General features: G+C 37.9%; 1 protein-coding gene across 1 annotated transcript in view; it reads right to left on the minus strand.

Moving 5' to 3' along the window:
* TRIM44 (tripartite motif containing 44) overlaps nt 1–15,428 on the minus strand; it is a 159,329-nt gene that overhangs the window by 108,626 nt on the left and 35,275 nt on the right. The window lies entirely within an intron of this gene.

Consider the following 15,428-nt stretch of genomic DNA (forward strand, 5'->3'; position numbering starts at 1 on the left):
TCTGGTCCCGGGTTACCTGTAGAAAACAGACGATTAAGAATAAGTTGGACACACAAAGAAATGGAAGAGTAGAGCTATTATTGTAAGTGTTAGGCAGTCCTGACCAAAACACAAACCAACCATGGGTCCTAAGTGATCCTGAAGTTTTGGGAATATCCATCCTCTGAACAATGCTCCTCTAATATCGTTGATAAATTTCCCACTAATCTTTCTTACCTTTTTCATTCTTTAGGAAGTAATTCCTTATCCTTCCTTTTTACTTTTCCTTTGTTTATTTATTTAATTTTTGAATTTTATTTTATTTATTTTTTTATACAGCAGGTTCTTATTAGTTATCAGTTTTATCCACATCAGTGTATACATGTCAATCCCAATCTCCCAATTCATCACACCAACACCACCACCACCCCATGGCTTTCCCCCCGCCTTGGTGTCCTTAAGTTTGCCCTCTACATCTGTGTCTCTATTTCTGCCCTGCAAACCAGTTCATCTGTACCATTTTTCTAGGTTCCACATATATGCGTTAATACACGATATTTGTTTTTTTCTTTCTGACTTACTTCACTCTGTATGGCAGTCTCTAGACCCATCCACATCTCAACAAATGACCCAATTTCGTTCCTTTATATGGCTAAGTAATATTCCATTATATATATGTACCACATCTTCTTTATCCATTCATCTGTCGGTGGGCATTTAGGTTGCTTCCACGACCTGGCTATTGTAAACAGTGCTGCAATGAACATTGGGGTGCATGTGTCTTTTTCAATTATGGTCTTCTCTGGGTATATGCCCAGTAGTGGGATTGCTGGATCATATAGTAATTCTATTTTTAGTTTTTAAGGAAACTCCATACTGTTCTCCATAGTGGCTCTATCAATTTACATTCCCACCAACAGTGCAAGAGGGTTCCCTTTACTCCACACCCTCTCCAGCATTTGTTGTTTGTAGATTTTCTGATGATACCCATTCTAACTGATGTGAGGTGATACCTCATTGTAGTTCTGATTTGCATTTCTCTAATAATTAGTGATGTTGAGCAGCTTTTCATGTGCTTCTTGGCAATCTGTATGTCTTCTTTGGAGAAATGTCTATTTAGGTCTTCTGCCCATTTTTGGATCGGGTTGTTTGTTTTTTTAATATTGAGCTGCATGAGCTGTTTATATATTTTGGAGATTAATCCTTTGTCTGTTGATTCGTTTGCAAATATTTTCTCTCATTCTGAGGGGTGTCTTTTCATCTTCTTTATGGTTTCCTTTGCTGGGCAAAAGATTTGAAGTTTCATTAGGTCCCATACGTTTATTTTTCTTTTTATTTCTATTACTCTAGGAGGTGGATCAAAAAAGATCTTGCTGTGATTTATGTCAAAGAGTCTTCTTCCGATGTCTTCCTCTAAGAGTTTTATAGTGTCCAGTCTTACATTTAGGTCTCTAATCCATTTTGAGTTTATTTTTGTGTATGGTGTTAGGGAGTGTTCTAATTTCATTCTTTTACACCCAGTTTTCCCAGCACCACTTAATGAAGAGACTGTCTTTTCTCCATTGTATATCCTTGCCTCCTCTGTCATACATTAGTTGATCATAGGTGCATGGGTTCACCTCTGGGCTTTCTGTCTTGTTCCATTGACCTATATGTCTGTTTTTGTGCCAGTACCATATTGTCCTGATTACTGTAGCTTTATGGTACAGTCTGAAGTCAAGGAGTCTGATTCCTCCAGCTCCATTTTTTTTCCCAAAGACTGCTTTGGCTATTTGGGGTCTTTTGTGTCTCCATATAAATTTTAACATTTTTTGTTCTAGTTCCATAAAAATACGCCATTGGTAATTTGATAGGGATTGCATTGAATCTTTAGATTGCTTTGGGTAGTATAGTCATTTTCACAATATTGATTCTTCCAATCCAAGAACATGGTATATCTCTCCATCTGTTGGTATCATCTTTAATTTCTTTCATCAGGTCTTTTGTCTCCCTAGGTAGGTTTATTCCTAGGTATTTTACTCTTTTTGTTGCAGTGGTAAATGGCAGTGTGTCCTTATATTTCTCTTTCAGATTTTTCATCATTAGTGTATAGGAATGCAAGAGATTTCTGTGCATTAATTTTGTATCCTGTAACTTTACCAAATTCACTGATTAGCTCTAGTAGTTTTCTGGTGGCATCTTTAGGGTTCTCTATATATAGTATCATGTCATCTGCAAACAGTGATAGCTTTACTTCTTCTTTTCCAATTTGTATTCCTTTTATTTCTTTTTCTTCTCTGCTGTGGCTAGGACTTCCAAAAATATGTTGAATAATAATGGTGAGAGTGGACATCCTTGTCTTGTTCCTGATCTTCGAGGAAATGCTTTCAGTTTTTCACCACTGGGTACGATGTCTGCTGTGGGTTTGTCGTAAATGGTCTTTATTATGTTGACATAGGTTCCTTCTATGCCCATTTTCTGGAGAGTTTTTATAATAAATGGGTTTTGAACTTTGTCAAAAGCTTTTTCTGCATCTATTGAGATGATCATATGGTTTTTCTCCTTCAATTTGTTAATATGGTGTATCACATTGATTGATTTGCATATATTGAACAATCCTTGCATCCCTGGGATAAATCCCACTTGATCATGGTGTATGATCCTTTTAATCTGTTGCTGGATTCTGTTTGCTAGCATTTTGTTGAGGATTTTTGCATCTATGTTCATCAGTGATATTGGTCTGTAATTTTCTTTTTTTGTAGTATCTTTGTCTGGTTTTCATATCAGAGTGACGGTAGCCTCAGAGAATGAGTTTGGGAGTGTTCCTTCCTCTGCAATTTTTTGGAAGAGTTTGAGAAGGATGGATGTTAGCTCTTCTCTAAATGTTTGACAGAATTCACCTGTGAAGCCATCTGGTTCTGGACTTTTGTTTGTTGGAAGATTTTTAACCACAGTTTCAATTTCATTACTTGTGATTGGTCTGTTCATATTTTCTATTTCTTCCTGGTTCAGTCTTGGAAGGTTATACCTTTCTAAGGTTGTCCATTTTATTGGCATAGAGTTGCCTGTAGTAGTCTCTTAGGATGCTTTGTATTTCTGCAGGGTCTGCTGTAACTTCTCCTTTTTCATTTCCAATTTTATTGATTTGAGTCCTCTCCCTCTTCTTCTTGATGAGTCTGGCTAATGGTTTATCAATTTTGTTTATCTTCTCAAATAACCAGCTTTTAGTTTTATTCATCTTTGCTACTGTTTTCTTTGTTTCTATTTCATTTATTTCTGCTCTGATCTTTATGATTTCTTTCCTCTGCTAACTTTTGGTTTTGTTTGTCCTTCCTTCTCTAGTTCCTTTAGGTGTAACAGACTGTTTATTTGAGATTTTTCTTGTATCTTGAGGTAGGCTTCTATAGCTATAAATTTCCCTCTTAGAACTCCTTTTGCTGCATACCATAGGTTTTGGATCATCGTGTTTTCATTGTCATTTGTCTCTAGGTATTTTCTGATTTCCTCTTTGATTTCCTCAGTGATCTGTTGGTTATTTAGTAACATATTGTTTAGCCTCCATGTGTTTGTATTGTTTATATTTTTTTCCCTGTAATTCATTTCTAATCTTGTAGCGTTGTGGTCAGAAAAATTGCCTGATATGATTTTAATTTTCTTAAATTTACTGAGGCTTGATTTGTGACCCAGGATGTGATCTATCCTGGAGAATGTTCTGTGTGCACTTGAGAAGAAAGTATAATCTGCTGTTTTAGGATGGAATGTCCTATAAATATCAATTAAATCTGTCTGGTCTATTGTGTCATTTAAAGCTTCTGTTTCCTTATTTATGTTCATTTTGGATGATCTGTCCATTGGTATAAGTGAGGTGTTGTTAAAGTCCCTCAGTACTACTGTGTTACTGTCGATTTCCTCTTTTATAACTGTTAGCAGCTGCCTTATGTATTGAGGTGTTCCTATGTTGGGTGCATATATATTTATAATTCTTCTGTCTTCTTCTTGGATTGATCCCTTGATCATTATGTAGTGTCCTTCCTTGTCTCTTGTAACATTCTTTATTTTAAAGTCTATTTTATCTGATACAAGTATTGCTACTCCAGCTTTCTTTTGATTTCCGTTGGCGTGGAATATCTTTTTCCATCCCCTCACTTTCAGTCTGAATGTCAGTAGGTCTGAAGTGGGTCTCTTGTAGACAGCATATATGTGGGTCTTGTTTTTGTATCCATTCAGCAAGCCTGTGTCTTTTGGTTGGAGCATCTAATCCATTCACGTTTAAGGTAATTATCGATATGTATGTTCCCTATTACCATTTTCTTAATTGTTTTGGGTTTGTTTTTGTAGGTCCTTTTCTTCTCTTGTGTATCCCACTTAGAGAAGTTCCTTTAGCATTTGTTGTAGAGCTGGTTTGGTGGTGCTGAATTCTCTTAGCTTTTGCTTGTCTGTAAAGCTTTTGATTTCTCCATCGAATATGAATGAGATCCTTGCTGGGTAGAGTAATCCTGGTTGTAGGTTCTTCCCTTTCATCACTTTAAGTATATCATGCCACTCCCTTCTGGCTTGTAGAGTTTCTGCTGAGAAATCAGCTGTTAAACTTACGGGATTTCCCTTGTATGTTATTTGTCATTTTTCCCTTGCTGCTTTTAATAATTTTTCTTTGTCTTTAATTTTTGCCGATTTGATTACTATGTGTCCCGGAGTGTTTCTCCTTGGGTTTATCCTGCCTGGGACTCTCTGCACTTCCTGGACTTGGGTGGCTTATTTCCTTTCCCATGTTAGGGAAGTTTTCGACTATAACCTCTTCAAATATTTTCTCGGGTCCTTTCTGTCTCTCTTCTCCTTCTGGGACCCCTATAATGCGAATGTCGTTGCATTTAATGTTGTCCCAGAGGTCTCTTAGGCTGTCTTCTTTTCATTCTTTTTTTTTTATTCTGTTCCACAGCAGTGAATTCCACCATTCTGTCTTCCAGGTCACTTATCCGTTCTGCCTCAGTCATTCTGCTATTGATTCCTTCTAGTGTCGTTTTCATTTCAGTTATTGTATTGTTCATCTCTGTTTGTTCTTTAATTCTTCTAGGTCTTTGTTAAACATTTCTTGCATCTTCTCGATCTTTGCCTCCATTCTTTTTCTGAGGTCCTGGATCATCTTCACTATCATTATTCTGAATTCTTTTTCTGGAAGGTTGCCTATCTCCACTTCATTTAGTTGTTTTTCTGGGGCTTTATCTTGTTCCTTTATCTAGTACATAGCCCTGTGCCTTTTCATCTTGTGTATCTTTCTGTGAATGTGGTTTTTGTTCCACAGCCTGCAGGATTGTAGTTCTCCTTGTTTCTGCTGTCTGCCCTCTGGTGGATGAGGCTCTCTAAAAGGCTTAGGCAAGTTTCCTGATGGGAGCGACTGGTGGTGGGTAGAGCTGACTGTTGCTCTGGTGGCCAGAGCTCAGTAAAACTTTAATCCAATTGACTGCTGATGGGTGGGGCTGGGTTCCCTCCCTGTTGGTTGTTTGGCCTGAGGCAACCCAACACTGGAGCCTACCGGGGCTCTTTGGTGGGGCAGACTCTGGGAGGGCTCACGCCAAGGAGTACTTCCCAGAGCTTCTGCTGCCAGTGTACTTGTCCCCACGGTGAGACACAGCCACCCCCTGCCTCTGCTGAAGACCCTCCAACATTGGCAGGTAGGTCTGGTTCAGTCTCGCCTGGGGTCACTGCTCCTTCCCCTCGGTCCTGATGTGCACACTAATTTGTGTGTGCCCTGCAAGAGTGGAGTCTCTGTTTCCCCCAGTTCTGTTGAAGTCCTGCAATCAAATCCCAGTAGCCTTCGAAGTCTGATTCTCTAGGAATTCCTCCTCCCATTGCCGGAAACCCAGGTTGGAAAGCCTGACGTGGGGCTCAGAACCTTCACTCCAGTGGGCGGACTTCTGTGATATAAGTGTTCTCCAGTCTGTGAGTCACCCACCCAGCAGTTACGGGATTTGATTTTACTGTGATGTCGCCCCTTCTACCGTCTCATTGTGGCTTCTCCTTTGTCTTTGGATGTGAGGGATCTTTTTTGGGGAGTTCCAGTGTCTTCCTGTCGATGACTGTCCAGCAACTAGCTGTGATTCTGGTGTTCTCACAAGAGAGAGTGAGAGCACGTCCTTCTACTCTGCCATCTTGGTTCCAGTCTCTCCTTTGTTTATGTTTATACCAGTAATATGTGATTACTTTTTAAAAATTTAATAGATGGGTGTATATAAAAAAAAAATAAAAAGCAATTCCTCTTCTCTCTCTACCCCAATACCTTCTTCCTTCTCAGGGGATAATTACTGTTAACAGTTTGATACATGCCCTTCCAGCCATTTTTCCATTTTAGTTATATATCAATTCATATACAGGCATACCTTGGAGACACTGTGGGTTCTGTTCTAGACCACCACGGTAAAATGAATATTATAATAAACAGAGGCACGCAAGTTTTTTGGTTTCTCAGTACATATAAAAGTTATGTTTATACTATACTGTAGTCTATTAAGTATGCAATAGCATTATGTCTACAAAAATGTACATACATTAATTAAAAATACTTCCTTGCTAAAAAATGCTAACCATCATCTGAGCCTTCAGTGAGTCATAATCTTTTTGCAATGGTAACATCAAGATCACTGATCACAGATCAACATAACAAGTACAATAATAATGAAAAAGTTTGAAATACTACATGAATTACCAAAATGTGACACAGGGACATGAAGTGAGCAAATGCTATTAGAAAAATAGCACTGCTCGATGTAGGGTTGCTATAAACCTTCAATTTGTAAGACACACAGTATCTGCAAGGCACAATAAAGTGAAGCACAGTAAAACAAGGTATACCTGTATGTGTACAGACAATTATGTTGTTTTTATGTAAATGGATCATGGTGAACATATGGTTCTGTGTCTTGCTTTTCTACTTAAAATATGTTAGTACATACAGAGCAATTCATTCATTGTATTATTTTGAATGTCTGTATGATACAGGTATATACAGATATGGATATTTATATATAGAGAGAAAAGGATAAATATATCCATTAAATATTTCCCTTCTTAATGAAAATACAGGATATTTCCAAATTTTTGCTTTTATGAACAATACAGCAATGAACATCATTGGCTATACCTCTTAATATCCATACATGAATTTCTTTAGAATCCTTTGGAGTCACTGAATTAATTTATATATATTCTAAAATTACTGACTGATACTGCCAAACTGCCCTCCAGAAAAGGATGCACCAATTACATTCCCACAACAATGTGTGAAAGCAAGCATTTGCCTACACCTTTACTGATATTGGATATCATCAAGTCTTTAAATCTTTACTCTCTGATGGGTGAAAATATATTACTGTTTTATTTTGCAACAACAACTATGCAGAGTAATTGAAATACGACTCTAGGCTGTATTTGGCTAGGGCATAAGGCAAACAAAATGAGAAACTACCAAAATAAGAACTTCTAAACTCCACATCTTGCTAATAACTACACTTATTAACGTTTCCTCATGACCATGTTTATTTTATGAGTACTTTTAAACAACTATGCATATTGAGTAGCTGAGGTAGGAAACAGGGAAGAGGTAGAACAGTAGACCAAAGGACAAAAGCCAATAGAGAATTTTAGAGCTAAAAGAGAAAGTGGCTGTCATCTAAGTGAACCCCTTTCTTTCACAGATAAGGAAACAGACCCAGTTGCAATCTTTTAGGAGACACAAAGTTCTCCAATCTTCTTGCTCCCAGTCTGGTGCTGTTCACTATAACAGTCTGTCAGAAGAGAAGTCTAACTGGGAAAACCTAAAAAGGAGATTGAGAAAGAGAAAGACTAAAGGAGAGGGTAAGATGGGGCCATTTTTTATTAGCCTCTTAAAAATTGAAATAGCCTTGCTACTTCAAGCATCTTTTGTAACACGGCCATAAAAACGTCAATTCAAAATAAGGCCTGTAGGACACGTATCCATTCACACATCAAGTGACTAAGTGACATAAGCCCTCATGAATTCATATACTCTTTGCAGGTACTCTCCCTGGTGCTAAAGAAAAGGGGAGGGGGAGTGTTAAATATTATTAATGTCCTGGCAAGTTCTTTATCAGATTGAGAACTGTGATTTGTGTTTACTTATATAATTCCTTTTTATTTTTAGTGTGTATATTTCAAGGCTGTTATGCTCTATGGTGATCATTTATCAGTGGACCTGGATCTCTACCCTTGAAATAAATTTGGTCTTATAAGACCTAGGAACTTCTCGTAGAGACTAACCTAGGAAGTTTTAGCTAAGGCATGAACTTTTCTGAATTCCTAAGAAAAGCTCTTCCAAGTGACTAAAAATGGACAGCATAATAAAAACTGACTCACAACCTATTTTACTAGACATCACATACACATGTGATTTGAAGTTAGGAAGTTGACATTACTGTCAGGAAAGGTGGGGACTACACTTCAGTAGGTGAATAAATCATGGTTTTTAAAAATTAAATTCTCTGTTTTCCTTTACTTTACATAGGCTTTTCAACTTTTATTTTATGCAATTTATTTTTATACAGATCAGGCCACAAATGAGAATTGAAAGCAGAATAATTTACTCTATAAAAATTTCATGCTGCCTTCTCATTCCAGTTCTCTACTAATCAACAGACAGGTATTCTCCAACCTAGCTCAAAATGGCAAGAACAAATTCTGGGTCACGGCACTTATTTAAATCCAGAGTCCAAAGGAGAGACACCCTGGGGGATTAGGCAAGTGGTAGGTTGAGTACTCTGGAGAAAGGACTCCTACCAATGGCAGGAATGAAACAACTTACAAAACTCCCTTTCAGGTTTCATTTCACCTCATCATTAAAACTCCATCCTGCTATAAACTTCACAGTTCTCCAGGAGCAGCAGGCCCTTTGCATCAGCACCTGCTAGTTGGGAGCCACTGACATCATTTGACTGGGTTTCCTAGAACTTCTTCAGCCTCTACCCTACAGCTCCCCAAAGGAGAGAGTGACAGTCCCACACTCTTGAGCATACCACACACGAGTTATGTCCACAGAGAAAATTCTTCACAAGCAGAGAAGAGAGAAGGCGGATATATCACAGAATGATAAAACTGGTGATGTAAAAGATTCCTTTTTTTAAATAGGATCTACTAGTAACTGTCAAATCTTTTTAAAGCCACAGAACTTCCCTTGCCCCAAACAAATCCTTAATGTAGAACCCCAAAGTATAATAGAACCAAAAGTAAAACCACTCCGGTTAAAAGAAGAATCTCCCCTTCCTCCCTGAAGTACTTCCTAGGGCACTGGTAGTGCTCTCCAGGAAAATTGCACCTGAGGGACCTCCACAGCAGGGGTCCCCAGACCCCCCAGTTAGGAACCAGGTTGCAGAGCAGGAGGTGAGCAGTGGGCAGGTGAGCAAGCAAAGCTTCATCTGTATTTACAGCCGCTCCCCATTGCCCACATTACCGCCTGAGCTCCGCCTCCTGTCAGATCAGCGGTGGCATTAGATGCTCATAGGAGCGCGAACCCTACTGTGAACTGCACATGCGAGGGGTCTAGGTTGCGCGCTCCTTATGAGAATCTAATGCCTGATGATCTGAGGTGGAGCTGAGGCAGTGATGCTACTGCTAGGGAGCGGCTGCAAATACAGATTATCAGTAGCAGAGAGGTCTGACTGCACAGAGACCATAATAAATCAACTGCTTGCAGACTCATCAAAACCCTATCGGTGAGTGGCAAGTGAAAACAAGCTCAGGGCTTCCACTGATTCTGCATCATGGTGAGTTGTATAACTATTTCACTATATATTACAATGTAATAATAACAGAAATAAAGTGCACAATAAATGTAATGTGCTTGAATCATCCTGAAACCACTCTCCCCTCACCAGTCCGTGGAAAAACTGTTTTCCACAAAACTGCTCCCTGGTGCCAAAAAGGTTGGGGACCGCGGCTCTACACAAACAAAACCGTAAAAAGAGTTTGTTCTCTTTGGTCAATTGATTGGTCCCTAAGTTGTTAAAAATTTAAAGCCCTAGGTTGTAAGCAAGTTGACATATCTTCATTATGGTTGCATTAGGTGAAAAGCAGCTATTACTTAAATATAGCATTTTCTAAAATTACTTAAACACAGCGTTGTAATTTGAAAAAATAAGCAGCTTATTTGTGAATCGTCAGAACTAACTAGTGAACATCTGATAGTTCTTACTAGAGCTGAGTCCAACTTTACAGGTTGGACAAAAAAAGGTCCCAGAGAGGTACAGTAACAAAGTATGGTTTAGAAACCAACTTTCCTCTGGTCTAGTCAGTGTAGTTCCTGCTATAACACATTGCCTCTAATGACTCCTTTCTGCCTGCTTCAGGTTCTTCATATTTATTTCTTCTTAACTGAGGTATTTCTTCAGTTAACAGGTTGCTTCTGTTGTTATCCCCACTAGGATGTTTGTTCCCCCGAAGTGAATCTTGGGATAAAGGATATACATTTGAAGAGCTAAGTCTCATTCCATGGTACTTTCTTTATGCTCTTATAGTTAATATTTCTAAGCTAGACCAGACCCAAGAGGCATGCAGACTGGCACTTTATATTAACACACACAGAACTAAACACATAAAACCTTGAATTAAGAGCTTGTACTTAAAAAACACCAGCATTCAATGTGTTTGACATAGGCTGGAAGCCATTAACCTCCCAGCTAGCTGGCCTCTAGGAAACCAAGGTTTTATTTACACTGCTAGGGAGCGGCTGCAAATACAGATTATCAGTAGCAGAGAGGTCTGACTGCACAGAGACCATAATAAATCAACTGCTTGCAGACTCATCAAAACCCTATCGGTGAGTGGCAAGTGAAAACAAGCTCAGGGCTTCCACTGATTCTGCATCATGGTGAGTTGTATAACTATTTCACTATATATTACAATGTAATAATAACAGAAATAAAGTGCACAATAAATGTAATGTGCTTGAATCATCCTGAAACCACTCTCCCCTCACCAGTCCGTGGAAAAACTGTTTTCCACAAAACTGCTCCCTGGTGCCAAAAAGGTTGGGGACCGCGGCTCTACACAAACAAAACCGTAAAAAGAGTTTGTTCTCTTTGGTCAATTGATTGGTCCCTAAGTTGTTAAAAATTTAAAGCCCTAGGTTGTAAGCAAGTTGACATATCTTCATTATGGTTGCATTAGGTGAAAAGCAGCTATTACTTAAATATAGCATTTTCTAAAATTACTTAAACACAGCGTTGTAATTTGAAAAAATAAGCAGCTTATTTGTGAATCGTCAGAACTAACTAGTGAACATCTGATAGTTCTTACTAGAGCTGAGTCCAACTTTACAGGTTGGACAAAAAAAGGTCCCAGAGAGGTACAGTAACAAAGTATGGTTTAGAAACCAACTTTCCTCTGGTCTAGTCAGTGTAGTTCCTGCTATAACACATTGCCTCTAATGACTCCTTTCTGCCTGCTTCAGGTTCTTCATATTTATTTCTTCTTAACTGAGGTATTTCTTCAGTTAACAGGTTGCTTCTGTTGTTATCCCCACTAGGATGTTTGTTCCCCCGAAGTGAATCTTGGGATAAAGGATATACATTTGAAGAGCTAAGTCTCATTCCATGGTACTTTCTTTATGCTCTTATAGTTAATATTTCTAAGCTAGACCAGACCCAAGAGGCATGCAGACTGGCACTTTATATTAACACACACAGAACTAAACACATAAAACCTTGAATTAAGAGCTTGTACTTAAAAAACACCAGCATTCAATGTGTTTGACATAGGCTGGAAGCCATTAACCTCCCAGCTAGCTGGCCTCTAGGAAACCAAGGTTTTATTTACATTTTTATTATAGGCAGATTATAAAAACAACAAGCATAATAGCTAGAAAGCATGATGGCTTAAGAAAGATTTGTTCCAGAAAAACGTTGCTGGGATGAACTGAGAAAGATGGAACAGGGTCAGGAGCAGGAAGCTACACAAAGGAAAAGCATCTGAGTCTACAATGATTGAAGCTTTCAGAAATACTTGTTCTCTTAGCCAAATTTCCTGCAAGTAACTTTAAAGGAGCCCATTCCAAAAATGACTACAAAAATTGTGAAGTGCCTGAAATAGAGTGTGAAGATGCTAAATACCTCCCCAAAGGTGAAAAAGTCCATTTTTACTCCCCTTTTCCTCTTCTGAATGACTACTATTCAAAAAGAGTATAATAAAAAAGCAGAAAATGGAACTTTTTCAATGCTGCAATCTGTCCTCACTCCCACAGCATGGCACCCTCTCAGCATGCCAGTGTCCATGGAAACTTCCAGGTAGGAAATCTCAAAGTTAAGCCTTCTGTATAGCCTGGGGTTTATTCTGGCATTTTACCTCGAGAGAGCTCCTTGCAAACCTCTGCCAGGCTCCAGTGAGGGCAGACAAGGGAAGAGCTTCATCAACAAGTAGGACAGAGTCCTTTTTCAGTGGATGGCTGGATCTCCCATTTCCTGTGTCTTTTGTGTATGAGTGGAAGAGCCACTATTTGTGAATAAAACAACTGTCCACTCCTAAGGCTTGGAAAATTATCCAACAGGCTAGAAACACAGCAGATAAGACCTATGAAAAAAACAAAGACTGTGAACTACATTCTATTACCAACATTCTGAGGGATGGCAAACATTTTCCTGACAACGTGGTTAGAAGCCTGGATTGCTTGGATTTTACAATGGGGTGTTGAGAAGGGTAGAAAAAAGGTTATTAAAATGAACATTTAATCTCTTCCCAAACCATTTTTCTCATCTTCATCAGCAGCCTCTAGACAAAAGCAGTCATTTGTATCTTCTTTACCTCCTTTCCTCATTTGGTTAAGAGTACCATGGGATCTCTAAGTATGCACTCAATGAAGTAATGTGATATTTACTGCTGCTGTATTATTATTTGTATTATAAAAGACTATAAGAAATATACCAAAATGTTGGAGAGTGGTTACCTCTGAGTGCTGGAATTAAGGGTATTTTTCTTTTTTTTTTAATTTTCAGTCCAAATTTTCTACAATTATGTGTAACACTTGTCTTTTCTTGAAGAGTAATTTTTTAAAAGAAATATGGCTCAAAAAGAAGTTAAATCCTCAGTAAGATATTAGCAAATCGAATCCAACAATGTATAAAAGGAATTATATACCACGACTAAGTGGGATTTATCCTCAGTATGCAAGGCTGGTTCAACATTTGAGAACCAGTTCACATGATCTACCATCAACAGGCTAAAGAAGAAAAATCACATGATCATATCAGTAGATGCAAAAAAAGCTCCTGACAAAATCTAATGTCTATTTATGATAAAAACCATCAGCAAACTAGGAACAGAGAACTTTCTCAACTTCATAAAAAATATACAAAAAATCTACAGCTAACATCATACTTAATGGTGAGAAACTAGACTTTTCCTGCTAAGATCAAAAACAAGGTAAGTATGTTTCCTCTCACTACTCCTTTTCAAAAGACAAAAGGAAATAAAAGGTTTACACGTTGAGAAGGTAGAAATAAAACAGCCTTTGTTCACAACTGACATGATCATCTATGTAGAAAATCCAAAAGAATCATCAAAAAAAGCTCCTGGAACTAATAAGCAGTTATAACAAAGTTGCCAGATACAGAGCTAATATATAAAAGTCAATCACTTCCCTATATATACCATCAGTGAACAAACGGAATTTGAATTTAAAAACACAATACCATTTATATTAGTACCCCAAAAATGAAATACTTAGGTATAAATTGAACAAAATATGTACAAAATCTATATGAGGAAAACTAAAATGAAAGAAATCAAAGGAGAAAAAAATGTAAAGACAGTCCATGTTCATAGACAGGAAGACTGAAAATTGTCAAGATGTCAGTTCTTCCCAACTTGATCTATGAATTCAATGCAGTCCCAATCAAAATCCCAGCAAGTTTTTTTATGGATATTAGCAAACTGATTCTAAAGTTTACATGGAGAGGTAAGAGCCCCATAATAGTCAATACAATACTGAGAAAAAGAACAAAGTCAGAAGACTGACACTACTCAACTTAAAGACTTACTGTAAAGCTACAGTAATCAACACAGTGTGGTATTGCTGAAAGAACAAGCAAATATATCAGTGGAACAGAACAGAGCTCATAAATAGATCCACATAAATACAGTCAGCTGCTACTGAACAAAGGAGCACAGGCAATACAAATGGAGAAAACACAGTCTTTTTAACAAATGATGCTGAAACAACTGGACGTCCACATGCAAAAAAAAAAAAAGAATCTAGCCAGGGATCTTATATCTTTCACAAAAATTAATTCAAAATAATCATGGACCTAAATGTAAAATGCAAAACTATAAAACTCCTAGAAGATAACGTGGATGACCTTGGGTATGGTAATGACTTTTTAGATACAATTCCAAAGGCACTATCTATGAAAGAAATAATTGATAAGCTGGACTTCATTAAAATTAAAAAACTTGTTCTCTGAGAATGACACTTAAAAGAATGAGAAGGCAAGACACAGACTGGAAGAAAACACACCTGATAAAGGACTGTTATCAACATATACAAAGAACTCTTAAAACTCAACAATAAGAAAACCCAATTAAAAAATGAGCCAATGACCTGAACAGACATCTCATAAAAGAAGATATACAGGTGACAAATAAGCATTGGAAAGATTCTCAACATGATATGTCATTAGGGAAATGCAAATCAAAACAACACTGAGATACCACTACACACCTATTAGAATGGCCAAAATCTGAACAATCACACCACCAAATGCTGATGAGGATGTAGAGCAACTCTCATTCACTGCTGATGAGAATGCAAAATGGTACAGCCACTTTGGAAGACAGTTTGGCAATTTCTTAGAAAACTACATACGCTTACTATGGGATCCAGCAATTACGCTCCTTGCTATTTACCCAAAGGAGCTGAACATTTAGGTCCACACAAAAACCTGCACATGAATGTTTACAGCTTTATTCACAATTGCCAAAACTTGGAAGCAACCAACATGTCTTTAAGCAGGTAAATGGATGAATAAACTGTGATACATTCAGACAACGGAATATTATTCAGTGTAAAAAAAGAGCTCTCAAGCCATGAAAAGACATGGAAGAAACTTAAATGCATATGACTAAATGAAAGAATTCAACCTGTATGATTCCAACTGTATGAATTTCTAGAAAAGGCTATGGAGACAGTAATAAGATCAGTGGATGTCAGAGGTTTGGGGAGAGAGAAGGACGAACAGGCAGAACACAGAGGATTCTTAGGGCAGTGAAAATATTCTGTATGATACCGTAGTGGTAGATAATAAGTCACTGTGCGTTTTTCCAAACCCACAGAAGAATGTACAACACCAAGAGTGAACCCTAATGTAAACTATGGAATTTGGGTAATAATGATGCAGGTGTGAACACACTGTAACAAATGCACCACTCTGGCATGGGATACTGATGCTGGAGGCTGTATCTGTGGAGGCAGGGGG

Source organism: Lipotes vexillifer, unplaced genomic scaffold (assembly GCF_000442215.2).
Source record: "Lipotes vexillifer unplaced genomic scaffold, Lipotes_vexillifer_v1.1 scaffold980, whole genome shotgun sequence".
NCBI lineage: Eukaryota > Metazoa > Chordata > Mammalia > Artiodactyla > Lipotidae > Lipotes > Lipotes vexillifer.